We start from the raw sequence: 19,763 nt of genomic DNA, 5'->3' as shown, positions 1-19,763 counted from the left end.
TCGGTCAGGAGGAAGGGAGAGAAGTGGGGTGGCAACAGCAGAGGGCAGACTTACAGACATTACAGAATCTGAGAGTTAGGCGTACCGGGGATAGAGATAGTACCATCACTCAGACTTCATTCTGCTGTTTGCCAGGACTTTTAGCCCCTGTCCCTGGTGTCTTCCGGCCTCTCCTCTCCATACTCCCACCTGTTCTCTTCTTCTCTTGCCTCCTCCTCCCTTCTTGAAGTGAAAGGAGCACAGCCTACAGAGTCAGACAGGCTTGTTTGGGTCACAGTTCTTTCTCTTACTTTGTACTAGAGCAGCGGTTCTCAACCTGTGGGTCGCGACCCCTTTGGCGGTCGAACGACCCTTTCACAGGGGTTGCCCAAGACCATCCTGCATATCAGATATTTACATTATGATTCATAACAGTAGCAACATTACAGTTATGAAGTAGCAACGAAAATAATTTTATGGTTGGGTCACAACATGAGGAACTGTATTTAAAGGGCCAGAAGGTTGAGAACCACTGTACTAGAGCTTGGGCAAACTATTTTGCCTTTCTTAACCTCAGTTTCCAGATGTAATAATAATAATATCTGCCTCCTCGGTTTGTTATGAGGAATAAATTAAATAAAGCACCTGGCACAGAGCAGACACACTCAGGCACTTCTGTGATTTCATTCCCTGCTTCATCAGTGCATGCTCACATGTATGCTCTACACTCAAATACACACATGTGCACACACATGCATGCACGCACACACGTCTACCGAAGGCCTTAGGCTGGGTTTCTAGAGCACTACAATTAGTTTAAAAAGTCGATTCACAGAAGCAAACATTCAAACAGATGGCATATCCCAGTATCTGAGTGAAGTTTACCATTTCAAATCTTCATTCTGGGGTCTACAAAGACAAATTAGCCACCTTAATCCCTTTTTTGAAACAAAGGGAGAAAATAAGCAAACAAAAACAACAATAAAAAAGTCACTTTTTTCTCATTTAATTTGTATCCTGAAGTCCCAATCATGCACATAATATAGGCCACAGTGTTGTTGACTGGTCAGCTATCAAACAGTGATTGTACCTAAAAATATCAAATATGGCAATAACAAGGGCGAAAGGAGGTAAGAATTCTCTTGAATTCCATAGCTGTTTCCCCCAGCCCCACTTTACTCACTGCCCCAGAGAGCATTCGAGATCTCGTGCCCATCCCATGAACTGTACCTATAAATTGGAGCACATGACATACAGCCAATCTCAATTCTCCCAGGACAAAGCCAGAAACCCTTATTGAAGAAAAATTACTCATGGCACTAGTTAAAGTGGGTAGGGCTAATGCTATTCAGGAGAGGGTTGCTACCATGGGGTTTTGTAGTGGGGAGGAGAGATAGAGCTCAACTCAGAGCACATCAAGGAAGAGCGGGAGTTTATAGCCAAGGAGCGCAGGAGGGGGAGTGGTGGTCATTGAATAAAAAATTTCCAAGAGGAAGCATCAGGGCTAAGGGGGGATTCTAGCTAAAGTGACCTAACAGGATTCTTGCCAAAGGCAGGCCTGCGACCAGACAATGCCTGAGGGATAGTGGAGAGGAACTCAACCAAATAGCAAGGGTGATCGGATATCAAGAGTGAGGGATTCTAACTAAAATGACTTCGCAGAATTCTTGCTAAACTTGGACAATGTGGAGATAACATGGAAGCCCAGAAGTCAGCACCTATTTCAGAAGAGAGTTCAGAGGAGCCTGAGTTTGGTCAAGGAGAGAACCTTTGTCATTCCAGAGCAGCTACGTGGCTGAAGATCCACCTTTAGTCTCAATGGGAAGGAAGCAGAAGAGCCAAGCCCTGGCGTAAAACTACCAGTGACCAGGGACAAGAGGGGTTAACCTGAAGGTAAAAACAAGGGACAGGAGGGTCACAATAGTGGCCTGCACCTAGATCTAGGGAGAAAAATGCTGCAGAATGACCCCTCGGTCCATACAAGTTAGTTTTTTTAAAGCCACCCAAATCTTTTAGATACACAAAATGCATGATATAAAAAAGCTTTCAAAGCGACCTTGTCCCACAGGACCCACCTGACGGGAGTAATGTCTCGGAGGCTGGAGGAAGCTTAGTCAGTTGAATGGTTTCTGTATTTCTGATCCTGGATGAAAACCTCTGCATGCAGAGGATGGACTTGTCTACCCAGGAAGACATCTGTGTGGGGTCAGTTTCACCATTTGACCATGAAGGTTCAAATCATGCCTACCCAACAGAAGAGTTTCCAAGGTGGCTGCACCTTAAAGAGCCAAATTGGTTTCTCTCATCCAACCAAATTCCCTTCCATATGAAGTCCATATTGCTCAGGCTTACATGACTCCTACACACACACACACACACACACACACACACACACACACACACACACACAATCACCCATGGATCCCTTTTCCCACTAGATAATAATATTGCTGATAATCCTATATAATAAAAGGCTAATATGCAGATCGACCGAACAGCAGAATGACCAGTCGCTATGATGCGCACTGACCACCAGGGGGAAGACACTCAACGCAGGAGCACCGCTCAGCCAGAAGCCAAGGCAACGTTAAGGATGTCCTACTGCCAGCTTAGGCCCACTCCCCGGGGGGAACGGGCCTAAGCCGTCAGTTGAACACCCCCTGAGGGCTCCTGGACTGTGAGAGGGCATAGACCAGGCTGAGGGACACCCCCTCCCCCCAAGTGCACAAATTTCGTGCACTGGGCCCCTAGTAGTAGCAATAATAGTCAACACTTATTGAGAGTTCACTCCTTGCCAAACATTTGTTCTAAATATTTTGTAAGAATGTGTTCACACTTAATACTCACAACAACCATGTGAGATAGGTATTAGTGTCCCCATTCTATAGATGAGAAAACTGAGGCCCAGAGAAATTAGGCAACTTTCCCATAATAACAGCAAACTATAGCAGCACCAAGGTTTGAACCCAGGCAGTACACCAGATTCTGGAACCTCCTAACCATGATACTTCCTGTTGGTCACCAGCTCCCCATCTGCAAATCTATCCACAGTGACCCTGAATCTAAGCCACATAAAAAAAGACTTCACTGAGCCTCAGTGACTCACATCTGAAAAGCAGGCCCCTGTTTTCAAAACGCCTCTACACCACTTTCTCCCCTGGTCCTTCTGGCTGGGTCTTCATAGACATCCTTGACTTTTGGCAAATGCTGTGGCCTGGGCTCTGTGGGATGGATGGTTTATAGACAGGAGCATGCTTTATTCTGTTTCACGGGTTGGCTTCTTCCAGCCCACGAGGGCAACACAGGCTTGGCATCTGGGAGAACGTTCCTGGAGGAAACTGCCTCGTCAGTATGCAGGTACTCGTTTAAATTCCAGACCCTGGCTTTTAAGACACACATCTGCAGTGGCATATGTATTGAGATAGATGAAAACAGAAATGGCTTTCCATTGTATCTGTGTTATTAGATTTGACCTACCATCCAAAAAGCATAGAAAGAGTGGAAAATTAAAGGTGATTTGATATTAGCCTCCTATTCATATTAGAAAAAGTAACTGCTCTTGCGGTTTTCCTCACAGAGGTGTCTTTATTCATTTGACATGCCTTTAATAACTAATTCTAGTTGTCTGGTTGCCAAGAAAGATTTCCTACAGGCAGACTTGAAAGTGACTCGGAACTCTTTGCATGCCCGGCTTCAAATGATCCCAGAACAGCAAACATTCAGCTTCCCTCCAGACTTCTGAAGTGTGGGAATAACATGAAAGAATGAGCAAGAATCATTCTGCAGCCTGCATATGCTGGGACTGGAGCTGTCTGGCAGAGGTTCCCGCTGGGTCTACGTGGACCAGGCATAGTGAGATTTGGAAATAAGCTCATGAATTTGATCCGTGGAGTCAGCCAAACCAAATGATTTATTTCAAGAAAATAAATCTACTTTGGGGCTAGAATGATCCAGGTCAGTCATAAACAGACTGTTTTCCTCTGTCTGTGTAGCCCTGGAGCGGGCAGAGAAAGACAGGAAAAACCACCACGATTATTCTCAAAGGATCACAACCAAAGATTACACACTATGAATATGTATAAATATTCAATACAGTGATTATGTATTCATCTACATGTGCCAGGTGATTATTCCCATTGTACAGAGGTGAAAACTGAGCCTCTGAGATGTTAAATGACTCACTCAGGACACACAATTTGGGGGGCAAATGTTGGCTAGTTGTTCATCAAACATGTCCCTTTTCCTTCTGGCACACAGCTAGATGTCATTTCCAGGATCACTTGTCATTCGAGGCAACCATATGACTCAATTCTGACCAGTAGAAAGTGGGTGGAAGTGATATAAGTCATTTCCAAGCCCATAAAACCTGACTGTACACAATTACCTCTTTTCCTATCTAATGGCCAAATAGAGAGGATGCCAAGGACATAAAGGAGGGTAGAATCTGGACATGGAAGAGCCTAGGACCCTCAATAACTGCTTGGAGAAGAGCCCCTTCCTCATCACTGTTCCTGCAGTTGGACAGTGATGTGATTAGAAATAATCTATTGTGTTAAACCACTGAAATGTGGCGATTATTGGTTCCAGCAAACAGCCTGAACTGACTAATAGAATACACAGGGCTTCCAAACTCAAGGACTCCAAAGTCCATGCTCTTGCCCCTTCTTGGCCTGGAGCTACACTGAGTCTGATCAGCCCTCACCAGGGGACATTAGGATCCTCTAACTTCTTTTTTTTCCATCCTTCTTCCTGCCCTACTGGGCCTAAGGTGGCAATTTCTTAGTTTTCCACTTTCCTATCTATGCAGACACATTTCTCATTTTTAAGAATCTGATCAAAACTACTCTTTTTATCTCTTGGTTAACCCCTCCCTATCTGGGGCTCAGGGCCTATGAGTGTCTTGGATTTCTCCTCTCCCATGTGGACATATCTAATCAGTTACTAGTGTCTCTTCCACCCTTGCTCTTCCCTCCCATTCCTCAGCCAGCGCTCTGTTCTGGTCCTCATCATAGCTCGCCTGGTGTTATCATAACACCCTCCAAACTTGTCTCTTCCCATCATCCCGTTGCCTCCAAAAGACCCTTCCTAACATAGATCTAGTCCCAGAATCCCCTGCATTAATTTTCCCATGTGAAGTCTATCAATATTTTAAAAATGCAAATGCCCTTTAACCAAGCAATTCCAGGCCTATGAATTTACAGATACATGCATAAAGTGGTTTACCAGCAAGGACATTCACTTCATCATTGTTTGAAGTAGCAAAAGACTGGAAGCACCAAATGTCCATCAGTCAGTCTTATTAAGTAAACTATGGAACACGATTGTGCTTCATCTGAAAATCTCCAAGATCTATGGTTAAGGGTAATGAGCAAGGCACAGGTAAGTGTATACAATGTTAATATTTGTGTTTAAAAGGTATTGGGGAGATATTCACATATGTGTTTGCAAGGACAAGGACTATCTCTGAAAGAATGCATAAGAAACTGGTACCAGCAATTGCTTCTGGAAAGGGAACTGAGTGACTGGGTACCAGGGAGACACTTTTCACTGAATATACGTTTGTATTGTTTGCAGATTTTACTCTTTGTATGTATCATTTTAAAACATTAAAATACAACCTGACTTTCCAGTGCTCATTTGACAAGGTCCAAATCCCTTCCTATGAAAGGAAAGACCCTGAGTCCAACACGTTTTCCTGCTCATACTTTCACTCTACAGCACCATTCTCAGAACATTCTGTGTACTCTCCATCATTGTGCCTCTGTTTTGGTCTCTCTCTGTCCTGGAAAGTCTCATTTCTGCTTGGCAAGAGCTAATCTCATCTGTCATAAGATTATACTATTGCCCTGTAGCCCAGTTGGCTGCACACTAGAGACAGGTGTCTTTCTTTCCTATAAGATGGTATGATGTCCCACAAATAGAAAGTATTCAAAATATACCAATGCTTTGAACCAAATTTACAATTCTACATGTCTCAACCGCAGCGTCTGAGAATGGCTGGGAAGGGGGCGAGGGACGGGCTCGCCCTTCCCTCCAGGTAGGAGCAGGATCTGGAATTCTGCTCCATCTGGCTGGACATGGTCCGTAATACATTTCCGCTTGGGACATTCTGTAAGAATGAACTTCCTTCCTCTGGTTCACTCCCAAAACCACCCCCGACCCCATTTCTTTGGCACCAAAGACCCACCAAATCCATGGTGCTACTATGCTTAGGCCTGAGCATTGGCTCAAAGGATTCAGGCTGAAAACAAAAGACATCCCTTGCCCTGGACCACAGACTAGGGTTTAAACTCAGTTGTCATAATTATTTGAAGCCTATTAAGTTTATTTATGTTCCAAAGCAGGTCCACTAGAGAAGGACCATCATAGTCGTAAATATCAGGACTGCTGTTCTCCAGACACAGCTGGGCCTTGAGGCCCCTCCCCTTCTCAGCTCTGCAGGCCCTGCTTATAGGCATGAACCATGCTCTCAGAGTCAGAGCAGTACCCAGACCCTATCAGACCAAACCTGCTGGCCCAGCCAGCATAGCACATGCTTCCGTACATTTTGTGGTTGGAGTATGCTTAAGCAAGACTCAGATATCCATGGGAAGAATGATATCTTCCAGTCAAACACATAAGTTATAGGAGCCCATGTATACAGGGTTTCATCTCAAAGAACCATAGGGACCTAAGAATGGGCATGGAATCCTGGGTACATGTGGAGGTCTTTCTAACCCAATGTAGAAATCTTTAAGAGAACACAGGACTGCTGGAGATGTCCTCTGAGTTCATGGCTGTGTGAGGTTTCTTCATTTCCACCCTCAGTGTGGGTTGGAGGAGACTATTTAGTCCTCAGAGTCAGTGTTTTCCAAAGCGCATCCCCCTGTACACTGACCTTGTTAGAGTCTCCATGAAAAAGTAACAAAGATTCTACAGTCAAAAAGCTTTAAGAAACACTGAATAGTAGATCTTCCCATGGGGAAATCAAAATACACATTTGTATATGAAGACCCTGAGCAAGTCTTGCAGCACAGAAACTTGTTTAACCCAACATGCCCTAAACATATTGATCAAAGAATCCTTTTTCAGTGATACCTATCCATTGGTAGGAGTGTTACATGGATTGCATTTCTGGAAAAACTGCCTCCAGTGAGTGCCACATGAGGTTTATCATAGTCTAGGACAGCCGTGGGCAAACTACGGCCCGTTGTAATGAATAAAACTAAAAAAAAAAAAAAAAAAAAGACCGTACCCTTTTATGTAATGATGTTTACTTTGAATTTATATTAGTTCACACAAACACTCCATCCATGCTTTTGTTCCGACCCTCCGGTCCAGTTTAAGAACCCATTGTGGCCCTCGAGTCAAAAAGTTTGCCCACCCCTGGTCTAGAACGAGGAACACTTCTCAAGCTTTCCCCTTCCTGCCTTCTTGTTCTCAAGTCTGGCCAACACACCTGACCAGGTACAGATATTCCTCTGCTGGCTCTTTTCTTCTCTGTCTCCACCAGGATGCTGGAGGAAGGAAAGGGGAGTGTCAGCTTCAACTTCTACCAACTGATCCATTCCCCCACCCATCTGCAGTTTGGCCCTCCATCTCCACCCACCGGCTGGTTTAATGTTTACTGTCCCTTGTTTTTAAAGAGGAAGATTGAAAAATTGCTCTTTGTTCTTCTTCTTCTTCTCAAACTTTTCCCACCGTTACCTCTTCCAGGAAGCCTCACCTGATAGGCCAGAGCATGCTCTGTTGGTTTAGGGCAGAGGTTGTCAACATGTGGTCCCTGGATCAGCAGCAGCAGCATCGCCTGGGAACTTACTAGAATTGCAAAGTCTCAGACCCCAACTGAATCAGACACTCTGGAGATGAGGTCCAGCAAGGTGTGCTTTAACCAGCGCTCCACGTGATTCAGAGGTCTGAGATTCTGGAAATCTCTCTCGGAACAGGTTCTATTCTACCTCGTTCATTTTCTGCACGTGATTTTATCCACACCACACCCCATTCCAAAAGAAAGGGACATGGACAGCCAATGCTGAGATACTCAGGTACTAGCACAATTAAACCTGCTTATAGATCAACACTCTTCCTGCAGTAACTGCACTCCCCTCCTCAGGTCTCAGGAGGCCCTCCTTGGCCAGTCCCAAAATGTCCATCTCCTCCACCTGCCCTCCCAACTTCCTTTCCTCCTCCATTTTTCTTTTTTCCTTAGCACTTGTTACCATTTAATATCCTAGATAATAAAAGGCTAACATGCAAATTGTCCCCTTGACCAGGAGCTCCACCAGGAGTTCCACCAGGGGGTGAGGCTGACTGGCCAACCACCCACGGCCCCTTCCCCCCACCTGCCTGGCCCAATTGGCCCCAATTGGGGCAGGCTGGCCAGACCCCATCCGTGCACAAATTCATGCACCGGGCCTCTAGAACTATATAATTTATAAGTTTTTATATTTATTTTCTTGCTCTCCCCTAGAATATAAGATCATGGGGCAGGGCTTTTTCATCTTCTTTGCCCTGCTCTTTCTCCAGCTTCTGCCTCAATATGTATTTGTTCAACAAATGGCCTTATCCCAAGGAGGGGGGCAGAGGGCTGCTGCCATGATTCAACATAGTTTCACTCCAAACTTCCTGGGAGGCAAAGAGTTACGAAGCTCTCTTCATCTAATAACAGGAAATCAGACACTCCTGCAAAGGAAAGAATCAGCAAAGATCCTCCTTTTTGCCCTGAGGGCTCCTTGGGTGGGTTATTTTTTCATTGATTGCAGAGAGGAAGGGAGAGGAAGAGGGTAGGAACATCAACAATGAGAGAGAATTGTTGATCGGCTGCCTCTTGCTCACCCCACACTGGGGGATCGAGCCCACAACCTGGGCACGTGCCCTGAAAGGGAATCGAACCGTGACCTCCTGGTTCATAGGTTGACACTCAACCACTGAGCCATGGCGGCCGGGCTAGAGACCTATTCTGGATAACAGGTCCCTGAGGGTTCTGCCTGCTGTGGCTGATGTCAGAGCTGAATCCAGAGTCCAGCCAGCAGATTTCATCCTTCAATCTGAGAGCTGTTTCTCCTTTTTCTCTCTAGTGAGAAACGGGCAGACTCCTGCCCACAGATGTCTGCACTGAACTCGTCTCCTGGCAGGAGATGCAAAAGGGCATGGATTACAGGAAAAAGTCTGCTGGTTTCATCAGCTTTGTAGGTTAAGTGTGGCAGAAACTGAGGGGAGGAGGGGCAGGGCGGGCACTGGACCATACCGAGTTCTTTTTCAACAGGCCGGAAGGGGAGCCCCACCTCGGGAAAATGTAACCAGCCCTGATAAATTTATAAAGTATTTGACCTTTAATCAATCCTAATATTTTCAATCCGCAGAGCCTTCTTAAACGCCTGCAGCCCTGCCCCTGGACCCCTATTCATCACAATTACTGCTCCAACTGTCGGAGGCAGTGCATGAAACGGCGCACGCTGACGTCCAATATTTTATCACTAATAAAGAGAAACATCCCAAGTATTTGCACAGTTTTGATACTTTCCAGCCCTGAGCCCAGGAAAAGGGGGAGCGTGGTGATTTATGCTCACTGCCCAGCCTTGTTAATTGGCCTTCTCGGCTGGAGCCTCGGGATCACTGCTTTTCTTTGTGTCACAGCCAAGGACATGGATGTGCAGAGAGCTTGGAAGGGCGCAGCAGGCGGCCTGGGAGGGGCCTGCGGAGCACACAGTAGGCCCTTGCTGGGCATCTGGTTAGTGGCGGGAAGCACTAAAAAGGACAATTTTTTAAAAATCACGATTTGGCAAGTGTTTCCCTACTCTCGTGGCTTTGTAAACAGAGCCAATGTTTATGAAGAATCTTCTTCCAGTTGTTGCCACGGCTGTGACCCGCCCCCAATTCCATGTCTCCCCTAACGGCCTCATCCCCAAGCCGTGTCTGCCTTCCAGCCCCATCCCTTCTCAGTTGGAGGCCCTCCCTCTTGGCCTCCCAGCTCAGTTTCCAGCCACAGCATTCAGACGGCCCACAGGCTTCTTCTACATGGCACCCAAACATCTGGATGAGATGTAAACAAAACAAGCAGATGTTTCTTCTTCATTATAGCAGGTGCCTTGGCAGAACCCTGGGCCTCTGGCTATAAGGGAAGAGCTCTCTCTACAGTCCAGGTCCCCAGAAGGGGCAGGGAGGACTTATCAAGGAGCTAGTCACCTGGACCTCACAGAGAGGAGTGAGCAAAGAAAGCCTGACACGCCTAGAAAGCGGTGCGAGCAGTGGATGATGGTGTCTGTGTGAACAGGATGAAAGGCTTGGGACCTGAGGGGCAGGAGGACGGATAGGAGGAGAGAAGTCTGTTGCGTATTGGTTCAATATGATTTCAAATACACTTGTGTATGACTTAAGTGACGTTGTTTTAATACACTTGTTTATGACAAAGAATTTAAGAAAGTAGTTTTTAGAAGTAGTGTTGTTTTGAGGTAAGAATGAAGTTAAGTTGTTTGAGGGTGTTATCATCTCTTCTGTTGTCCTTGACTAGCGCTCAGCGGCCTTGCTGCTAAGGGGCCCTTCTGGGGCTTATGGAAAAGAGCAAGGGGGCAGTTAGGCTATAAATACCGAGCATTTGTGAGGACTATTTGAGAGTCTCCGTTTGGGTAAGGCAACTTGTCCCTGACCTAAAAACTCTCCAAAGACCCGACCATGGGAAGGGCTACTCTCTTATAGGTAGTGGCTGAAAAGCCTCACAGCAGTCCCACCAGGAAGCCAACCTGCCTTCCAACACCAATGTCTTCGTTCCATAGCAACATGCTCCAGCAACAAAGGACTTTTGCTCTGGCAGCTGGAAGTCAGGTCTCCTGGGTCACTCTCCCCCGAGGGCCTCCTGGTATAAAAAGGTACACCTTATATTAAATTTGGACTTCATTCCTTTATCTCCCTTTGCCTGGAATGCAGTGTGATTAATCTGTCATTGGCTTGTGAAATTATTATAATTCCCACAGCGAACCTGTGCTCAGTAAATTGTTGGCAAAGACAAAAATCAGTTTATGGAGCGTAATTTCACTGCCTCCCCCCAAACAAAAACAAAGCAAGGTCCTAATGCAAACCAGTGAGGAAGAGTTGATGCCAAATCCCTCCTTAATTCCATTGTGACCAAGGGTTTTCTGAGCCTCCACTTTCTATACCACAGCCTTCCAAGACAAGGGATTGTCCTGGAAAAAAAAAAAAAAAAAAAAGGCAAGAAATCTCCTCCTTGTTACCCAGGGGCTAATATGCAAGAAAAGTTGGGCTTGGGGGACTTCGAGGTCCTGAAGCTTGGATGACCTGGGGCACAAAATTCCCCATGTCCTCCCCCATCTTCTATCTAGTAAGAGACCGAGGGGTGGTCACACATGATAATAAAGGGGAATTGAGATATTTGTGGAAGGGATAATTGAAGAAGGACAGGAGGAGAGCACCAAAGGCAAAAGGAGATGATGGGTTACCACTTGCCTTCTCTTCCCTCCTTCCATTCTCTCTACCCTGACGCTGTCCTCCCCTCTCCCAGTCCTGTGAGTAACATGAAACACATACCTTCCGTCCTCTCCCCCAGTCCTGTAGTTTTGGGTGTGAGACTGAACACAACTCCCCAATTCTTCCCCCGCGCTTCCAGCCCCCAACACACTCTCATCTTCTCCATTCACCAGCCGGTGTGTGTGACACTACAAATTCTCCCCCAGTCCTCTCTGTCCCCTCCTCTGGCCCTGGGTAACACTGACACACGCTCCTGCCCTCTCTCCCACTCCCTTAGTCTCTGCATGTAACACTGAACACACTCCCTCAGTCCTGTCCTCCACTCTCCCATCCTTGGGGTAAACATTGCTGGTAGACTCCTTCGGTGCTCCCATAACCCCCATGTGTCAAACCAAACACATTCCTCAGAGCTGCCTTCCTTGGCAGCAGCTTTTTTTTTACCCGATTATCTTCAGAGATACTTTCAGGACCCTACAGTGATCCTTTGCCCCACAGCCCAGAGCAAACAAACAAGCATTGGTTTGTGTGTGGTGGGGGTGGGGGTGGGGGTGGGGGGTGGAAATTGCAGCGATCGGAAGGTTGCTGCTCCCATCCATCCACTTATTGGATTTTGTGCTGAAGGCAAATATTTTCCTTTGACCTCAGTGTCCTTAGCTGCGAAACTGAGCTGCAATTCGACATCAGGCTATCTAGTACCCATGGGAAAGGTCTGATCTCCACAAGGAGTTGAGAACTCAACAGCTGGACTGTGGTTAGAACCAGGTGAGGTACAGTTTGGGGAAAGGAGATTACACTTTGTTAGAGAAGTAACTGTTTAGCTGTTTTTATTGCTTTTTTTTTTTTTTTTTTTTTTTTTTTTTTTAACAGGATGAGCCAAACAATGCCCCAAGGCTCTGGGTTTTCCAAAGGAAGACCTTCACCCTGACAACCACAGCAACCCTTGGAAGAAGTGGGGGGCTTCCTTTCCCACTGGGGCAGGGCGCGAGAGTGGGAACCAGACACAAAGAAAACTGGAGTATGGGTGATCCAAACCCCCTCCCCCAAGTAGCCTTGCTTTTTAGCATCATGGGTTAGAAGTTTATAAGAATTCTGGATCCATGGTTTCCTATGGTCGCTTTTACAGATCTTGTTAATTTATTACCCGTGGTTACACTTTGAATGGAAATCATGAAGAAATGGCAAAGGAAACATGAGCTAATTTTTTTCCAGTGACACATTTCACTGCTATTTAAATAGCCGTTTTGCCAAACCAAACACAGCGCTTACAGCCAGCAGTGACACATGAAGGAGATCACTGTGGCCGATCCTGCCTGCGGCATCCAGAACAGGCGAGACTTTCTCTCAGCTTCCCCAAGGGCCAGCCGCCAAGGGGGGTGGACTGGGGGGAGCTGGAGCCTGGGGCACAGCTGGAGTCCTGAGCTGGGGTGGCTGCAGCTCCCCCACCCCCTCCGCCCTCTCCCAGGCAGAGCTACTTCCCTCTTTCCCGGAGCCCCACTCCTCACCCCCCAAGGGGCCCTGGGGCGACTGTTTCCCAGCAGCCTGGGAGGCCCCCCAGAGCGGGCCACTGCCTGGCTCTCACTGCTGATGACTTGCTCAGGCCTCTAACTGGGAACATATCAAGTTGTATACAATCAGAGATAGGCTTCGGGGAAAGCCGCACCAGGTCTGCTGCAGCTCTGTGGTGGCAGTGCCCATGACCGTGACCATGCTTGCAGCGGGCGCCTTTGTTGGGCAAACCCAGAGCCTCTGACTTCTCCTCAGCAACACTGGCCTCTGAATCTTTCTTGCTCCCCGGCTCCGGGGTTGTGATGTCACCGAGCATTTATTAACTTTTCAAGAGGCCAATTGAAAGCTGTGGCATTTGGCAAGAGATAAGCCAGGGCCTGAGAGGGTGGAGAGGGGGACAGGCACACAGAGGCTCTGGTGATGGCTGATACCGGGAGGCAGTGGAGGGGAAACCCTTCTTAATACTGGCCTTGTCAGAACCTCCCCGGGACTAAAAATGCAGAGGAACTGGGGGCAGGGAAGAAGCACTGGCCCTTGGGTCCTTGGGTGGTTGTCAACCGCAGGGGCCTGTGAGAGCCCTGTGGCACCGCCATTCTCATGGTGAGCTCCGCTGGTGAACAGTATGTGTGTGTATGTGTGTGTGTGTGTGGGGGGGGGGTCCAAAAGGGGCATGAAATGGGGAGAGAGCATCCTGGAGGGAGGAGCCCTAGCCGGCAGGAACTAGGGTTTCAGCCGCACCCAGGCCCCACTGGATCTTGAAGGAGACCGGTCACCTCTCTATTCCCCGCAGTGGGATGCTCTGTAGCCCCCAGAATCCTCTGCAAGTGTCAAGGTGGGCAGAGCAGAGGGGCTCTGACAGGATTCGGGCAGCAGGCCTGCTGGCATGCCCGGAGAAACCACTCTCTCTTCTCTGCTTTCCAGGGAGAAAAGCCACTTTAGCGAGGCTCCGGAGAGAAGTTAACTGTCGTTTTCCCTTTGCCAAAAAGTATATTAAATTCACTGACCACATTTTTCCAGACCCGAGCGCGGAGGACATTAGATGCAACACACACTGGCTGGGCTCTGGTGCGCTGGGCACCACACATATTTCATTTTGCATTATTAATATTTAAACCGAAGCAGCTGTTCTCCGTACACACAGAGCCCAGGCCCGGGGCTCCTACGGAGGCTTCTCTCTGCGGCCAGATGTACCAGCTAGGAAGCCCCTCGTTGACCCTCGGGGCCTTGGGCCTCCTGCGGTGAATTTCTCCCGCGTCGCCATCCACTGATCTGCGATGACATTTCTGGGCAAGAGGGCTTGGTGGTTTGTTGGCAAGAACAGATTCTGTTGGCCCGGTTTAGCTGAGACTCAGCAGGGCTTGCCCTGAGCAGATTTTTGAGAGGCAAAGTATCTCCTTGAAACACCAGCCTCCCTTTCTGAGCCCTCTGCCCCAGGGCTGGGGACCCCGGACTTTCACTCTTCCCAATCTTTCCGCCTTCGGGACTTTTGTACCTTGAAGCCTGGAGTCCTCCTCCTGGGTATTTGCACCTGACAGCCTCATCTCTAAGCCTGGGAGCGGAGACGCTTGCCTGAGTCCGGGGACACTGTGACCAGCACTGGCAACAGAGCCCTTCCCAACCTGCTCAATTCTTTCTCCCCCAGGACCCTCAACTTCAGTGCCTGCGGCTGCTCTGTTTCCCAGACACACCAAACACTGTCCTTCCATAGACCACCTGCTACTTCTACCTGCCTCTGAAGTCCCAGGGTACCAGTCAGCTCCTCTCTGCTACCACCCCCACCCCCAGGAGGAACTAATTACTTACTCCTCTCTCCTCCATAGCCATGTATGTCCCCCTCTATTTTGGCTTAGATCACATGATATTGTAAACTTTTCTTTGTATACTTATAAAAAACTAGTAGTTATTGAGTGCTTTCTATGGATATGATGCCTTAGGTCAAATGATACATTCTATAATTCTCACAATAACCTTATGAGATGGGTTCTATAATCACTCCCAGTTTACAGATGACAAAACTGAGACTGAGAGGTGGTGAGTAGCGGGCCCAAGGTTACATAACAAGGAGTATCTGTTTCCCTCAGAGACCACAAGCTCCTCAAAGAAGGTCATGGTCTTGTGCATCCGGGGTTTGCCTAACACGCTGTCTCAGTACAGGTGCTAAACACATGTCTGTTGTGATAAAATTAAATAAGGCAAGCAGGAAGGTTTTCCCAAGCAGGACTGTTGAAACATCCCAGCGTCCCCATTTCTTTAGGTGACCGCCCCAGCTCTAGCTCCTAGGGAGTGGGGAGTAAAAACGTTGTAGTAAGCCAGAGCAGGATTCAAATTCCAGTTGCACCTGAATTTAAACTAGCCGTGTCTCCATTTGCCCATTTCCAAATTGGTGAAAATAATAATATCTACCTTTTGTAATCTTTACCACAACCAATTCCGTCCTGCCTGGGCTGGGTGTGAGGAGGAAGGGAGTTATAGTGCATGGAAGCGTAAGGATTAAGAAGTGATTTGCAGAACCATCTAACAACCCCGCTCTTGCCATCTTGTAGACGTACACATGATGACATGAACACACACACACTAGGGTTCTTTGATTGCACTGATGATGACAATGTGTTGTATGTATACAGGCTCCATAAGGCTCTGCCTCCGGGATCTCTTCATTTAACCATCACAATTTTTATAAGGCGAATGTTACTATTATGATCCTGTTGCAGACATCTAGTGCTGTGTCACAACCTCCCCAAAACTTAGTGACTTAAAACAAGAACATTTCTCTCGCTCACAAACCTGCAGTATGGGCAGGGCTCAGTGGGGAAGCCCTTCCTCTCGTCTGTGTCCGGCAGCTGCGGCAGCTTGGAGACCAGGGGCCTGAATCAACTGCGGGTTCTCACTCATCGGTCGGGCCCTGATGCTGGCTGTCCTCTGACACCTCAGCTGGGATTCCCGGCCACAACCTTACACATGCCCAGCCCCCTGCCCTGGGCTTCCTCACAGCTTAGTGGCTGAGCTCCAATGTGTGTGTGCAGGGGGCCGGGGAAGAGAGAGAGAGAGAAATGCCAGCCAGTGGAAGCCATACTTGTTATGACAGCCTAGGACAGCCGTGGGCAAACTACGGCCCGCGGGCCAGATCCGGCCCATTTGAAATGAATAAAACTAAAAAAAAAAAAGACCGTACCCTTTTATGTAGTGATGTTTACTTTGAATTTATATGAGTTCACACAAACACTCCATCCATGCTTTTGTTCCGGTCCAGTTGAAGAACCCATTGTGGCCCTCGAGTCAAAAAGTTTGCCCACCCCTGGTAGGAAGTCCACATGTCACTTCTGACACATTCGGTTTGTTGAGACAGTCACTTTGTTGCCCAGGTTCAAGGCGAAGGGACATAGACTCTGCCTCCCCATGGGAAGTGGCAAGGTTCCGGAAGAGCATTGGGGATGGAAATAGTGCCTCAGCCTTATTCGGAAAATGCACAAAGTCCCAGGTTACAGAGGTGAACGCTGAGGCGAGGAGGCCCCCTGACCTGTGTGAGAGCAGAGCGCCCATGAGTGGCAGAACCAGGACTCAGGCTCAGGTCTTCTGTCTCCAAACCCTGCCTTTTCCCACTGAACGATGTGCCTTCCAATCCCATCTGCCAGAGCTTCAGAAAGGCCCAGCCCTCCCCCCATAATGGTTTTTTGTGTGGGTTTTTTTCAGTTAGCTTGCCCCTTCACACACACACACACACACACACACACACACACACACACACACACAGCCATCGCCAAACGTCCTTCCAGCAGTCCCTTCCCCCGGACCTGGTGAGGGGAAGTGCTCCCGAGTGGCCCAGACCCCACTTGCTGCCTCACTGCCAAGCCAAGCTGAGCTGGGGACCCAGGGTGGCCAGGAGCCAGAGCTGGGAAGTCCTTATGCTCAGGGGGGAGGGGAGAATGACGGGGGGGGGGGCGGGGGCAGCGTCCATAATGTGTAATTCCAGACGACAGCAGGAGCTAAGAAGACTGTGGGTAATTTGGGGAATTTTTGGAAAATGTGAGCGTGATGTCAGCCTGAGTGAGAGGAAAGCCAATGGGAGGGGGGGGGCGGGGGGGGGGGGGGCGTCCTGAGGGGCCGGCAGGGAAGGCAAGGGCAGGGAGTTGTAATGAGAGGCATAGTTATTAGTCTAGAAAAGTTTAACTTGAAGCTCCCAGCCTACCCCCTCGCCTCTGCCCAGCATGGACAAATCACACAATGTCATTAAAACCCATGCTGGTGAGTCCTGGTTGAATCCAGGGCAAGAGTTGGATTGATTTCTTCACAGATTATTGAGCAACTGAGCACAAAGCCAGCTCTTCACCAGCCAGGCCAGGGGCGGGGGGGGGGGGGGGGGAGGAGGGGGGGAGGGGGCATCAAGAATCAGCAAGGTGCCAGGAGAAATCCCTGCCTGGGAGCAGGTGGCAGAGGTCATGGTTGGGCCGCCCGACCCCCCAGAATCTCTGGGGTATTAGACTGGTGCCTCTAGGAATACTTTGATTGGCTTGTTAAGGTCCATCGGCAAAACTCGGTGCTCTCCCAACACCCTGCCCAGAGGTTACCTCGGGACTGAAGCTCTCACTGACGTCCCAGTCTTTGTGCACTGAGCCAGCAGCACCCAGCACACACTGGGTCAGCCTGCTTATGAAGGCAAAGCATCAGATGTGTGCAGCCAGACACAGCTGCAACCGCAGGCCCCCATCCACAGTCTTCCATCCACGTGACCTTGGGCAAGTCGCCACTGGACCTCGTGAAGACTCCGTGAAATGGCAGCCATGCTATCTACTGGAACTGCTGGTGTGAGCCTTACATAAGATTGCATAGGCGAGGTGTCTACCCGAGGGTCTGGCACATAGGACTCAGTAAGTGAGCCTTCCCATCTCCACCCCTTTTTCTTCTTCCACACACACCCAGAACCAGGATTCATCCTAAACCTTGTCCAGTCCAGACTCATAGAGCCAAAGAGAAGCAAAGCTGATCAAGTGTTGGGGTGGGGGTTGTGGACAGAGGGTCAAATGGGCACTTTCTGCCTGAGGCACTGGGAAAGCCCCACTGTGGGGAGGTAGGAGAGGGCTGGGAGAGCGCTCCTTGTCACCTTGGACTGCTTGTCCTTAAGGCCAGGCAGTTCAAAGCCTGTTCCTCAAACATCCCCCTCCATCAGGCTCCACAGAACAAACAGAAGCTCAGGCACCAGGAGAGAGGCTGCTTCATCCCCGTGCTGGCTATGTGGTCCTGGATCTCTCTGTGCCTCCATTTTCAACCCTCTCCTACCCCCTCCCATCAGGCCTCACCCACACAAGCCATGCTATCAAGAGGGAGAGACTGGGTCGTGGCCTATGAAGATTTCTATTAAGCCCTTTCTGCGGCTCTGACTTTAGGCCTCCAAGTTCCTCCATTCTAAGCCAGGACTGGGGTTTGGGTAGGAGGAACACAGCCCCTGACTTCCCTAGAGGACTCTGATGCTATTCTCACCCTTGCTTGTCCCTTGTGGGTTTCTGTCCCTCTGTGGTTTTTGGAAGGTCTTAGACCACCTCCCAAAGTTACCGGGTTAAATCTTAGGAATGAGGGTGAAAAATAGCCTCAAACCTTGCCTGTGGCTTTCTTTTGAAACTACTAACAACCTGAAGCAACCCTCCCCCTCCCTCTCTCCTCTCCTGGCAGCTCTCGAATCCTCCAACTCAGTCCTGCCTGAGCTGGATTAGAGAAGGGAGGAGGTTATGGTCCATGGAAGAGTCATACCCTGAATTTTATGGGGTTTGCAACAGCCAGGTGCAGAGCTGGGTCACGCCCTTTCTCCAAAACAGCCAGAGAAATGAAATGCAGGCTCCGTGGTGCAAGTAGAAAGGGAGGGGGATGGGAAGACAACAGGGAGTTTTTGTAGAGGTGCTGAGGACGGCCTTCAGGTGAGGAGGAATAAGAAGAGGTTATGGGGAGTTGGTTGTGTCATAACCAATAAGTGACGAGCGACAGGAAGTTTCCGTGAGTTACTGGCCATGGAAGTAGGTTTCAGGCAGGTATCGGGAGCTGGCTGGCATTTGAGAAATGCTCATGGCTATCTTCCAAGGGCCACAGCTCACAATCCCCTGAGGACTTGTGGCCATAATCTTCTCTCTGAAACCTGCTCCTGTCTCCCCCAACCTCAGACCTTCTGCTGCAGGGAAGAGCATTGGGGCAGCTGGAGCCCAACATCCCTGAGCTCTTCCAGCCCCAGCATTTATCTTAGGGTTATTTTCACTCCCAAGAACAAAGAAGCTTTTTATTCAGCAAGTGGCGAGAACCCACACCTCTGACAAGCCATAGATCACCCTCGGGAGGACGGGAGGGGATGGTGGCTAGCACGTGAGGCTTCTCCCTCCCACCCAGAGCCACAGAGGGGGCGCCTGGTTTATGGCTTGTGGTTGGTTCCAGGCAGAAGGCAAGAATTGTGCAGGACAAACTGGTTCTGAGGGTCAGTGGCCAAGCCAGGACAGGAAGATGGAAAAGAGAGGAGATTATTAACTCTCAGGAAGGAGCCCTGAGCAAACCCTGCACCCAAACTCTCTGGGCTCAGTCTCCTCACCTGAGATGTATGATGATCAACCAAATCACCTGAGGTGCTCTTAAAGAAGAAAGGGAACAGATTCCCATCCTATATAATAAGAGGCTAATATGCAAATCGACCGAACGGCTGAACGACCAGTCGCTGTGACACGCACTGACCACCAGGGGGCAGATACTCAATGCAGGAGCTGCCCCCTAGTGGTCAGTGCACTCCCACAGGGGGAGCGCTGCGCAGCCAGAAGCCAGGTTCATGGCTGGTGAGTGCAACCACAGTG

The 19,763-nt window shown here is 48.9% G+C and overlaps 1 long non-coding RNA gene across 1 annotated transcript; it reads left to right on the top strand.

The window, feature by feature from the left end:
* The first annotated feature begins 13,327 nt into the window (after positions 1 to 13,327).
* On the top strand, positions 13,328 to 14,849 carry LOC118669486. The gene is made up of 2 exons (XR_004971982.1): positions 13,328 to 13,545; positions 14,588 to 14,849. It is a non-coding gene; the product is annotated as an uncharacterized LOC118669486 (long non-coding RNA).
* Positions 14,850 to 19,763: the final 4,914 nt, after the last annotated feature.

This window comes from Myotis myotis, unplaced genomic scaffold, assembly GCF_014108235.1.
Source record: "Myotis myotis isolate mMyoMyo1 unplaced genomic scaffold, mMyoMyo1.p scaffold_m19_p_14, whole genome shotgun sequence".
In the NCBI taxonomy this organism is placed as follows: Eukaryota; Metazoa; Chordata; class Mammalia; order Chiroptera; family Vespertilionidae; genus Myotis; species Myotis myotis.
The sequence above is the reverse complement of the archived record's forward strand: the minus strand, read 5'-3'. Positions and strand labels throughout refer to the sequence as shown.